Source organism: Pteropus alecto, unplaced genomic scaffold (assembly GCF_000325575.1).
Source record: "Pteropus alecto unplaced genomic scaffold, ASM32557v1 scaffold118, whole genome shotgun sequence".
NCBI classification, from domain to species: Eukaryota; Metazoa; Chordata; class Mammalia; order Chiroptera; family Pteropodidae; genus Pteropus; species Pteropus alecto.
In genome coordinates this window covers 993,399-994,777 of record NW_006440654.1, presented here as the reverse complement: position 1 = coordinate 994,777, position 1,379 = coordinate 993,399, and positions in this window count along the sequence as shown.

Below are 1,379 nucleotides of genomic sequence, written 5' to 3'. Positions count from 1 at the left end.
CCACACCCTGCTCTGCTGCCACCGCAGGACCTGCCTCGCCCACATCCTCACTCATGGGGACTCACAAGCAGTGCGTGGGGACGACCCCGCCTGGCCTTGCTTCCAACGCGCTCCCCCTGGAAGGCACCATCTCTCGCAGTCCATGGGGTTCCTCCACGCACCCAGAGTTCGGGCCTGGGCAGCTCCAGGTGTTGGGACCTTGTTGATGAGGCTGACGCCCGAGGTCCCCGGCTTCCTTCATTGTAGGGTGAAGCTCGGAGCATCCTGTGACATTAGCTGAGTGTCGAGTTATCTCAGCCCTTGGAGGGACAGTGAGTGTGGACACGACACCGCCCCCGTCCTGTCCAAGCCCCCACGCCGCCGGCCAGGCCATGCTCCCCGGCCACCCCAGCATCTGCCGCACTGGCTCGCTCATCAGGCGACGTGATAAACAGCGTCGGCTCGTTAGCTGGAGGTCGCGGTGTCCTGCAGCTGCGGACACAGAGCGGTGAGGGGGCAGAGTCCAGCAGAGAGGCCAGCTGGCCAGTGGCGGGACCCTGCCATCTCCGCCATGGCTTCCCCTGCCCGGCCCTCCGGAGCCAGGCGGCTGCGGCCACTTTGCCTTGCTGACACATCCGGCCGCAGGAAGCCCCGGGGCCTGGGTCAGAGGGCCCCCGGGGATGGCCAGGGCCCCCTGACACTCGAGGCACTTCGTGTGCCACCTGGATGGAGAGTCGCGTATTAGGACGGTCCCAGCTCCCCTCCAGGTGAGTGGCTCGGGACCCCGCCCAGGCCTGGGGCTCAGAGAAGGCCATGATCTACCGGAAACATCGCTGGGGCTGCCGTGGGCTGTCAGAGGAGGATGCATTTACTCACTCAGGCATTCATTCATTCATTCATTCATTCATTCATTCAACAGTGGGCAGACAGGGCAGACCCTGGGGTGAAACCATAACACGCAAACACAGTCATTCGCCTGAATGGAGCTGACCATTTTATTTGGGGGGCAGGGGGAGGGCGTATTAACTACCTGGGGATTACAAAAAAGCAGTGGGCGTCTAGGTGCAGATGCAGCATCGTGAGCAACGCAGCCTAAAGGGATGGTTCCCTTACGAGCCGAGACGTGGGGACGGGGGAGGGACGGTCCCCTCTCCCTGGGACGTGGGCAGGGGGCCGAGGGCAGCTTCGAGGGTGCAGCCTTTCAGCCTCGAAAGCCAGAAGCGGGAGCTTCCAAAGGGCACGTCCAGGTCTGCGTGTCCCACGCTGTGCCCCGGGCTGTGTGGCCATTTCCTACTTTTCTGAAACGTTTGGAATCCGCGGTCGGCAGGACGCGACTCTCTGCCCTCGCGGCTTTGCCGAGAGCAGCCCCGTCCCGTGCTGCCGGGCCCGGCGCCGGCCAC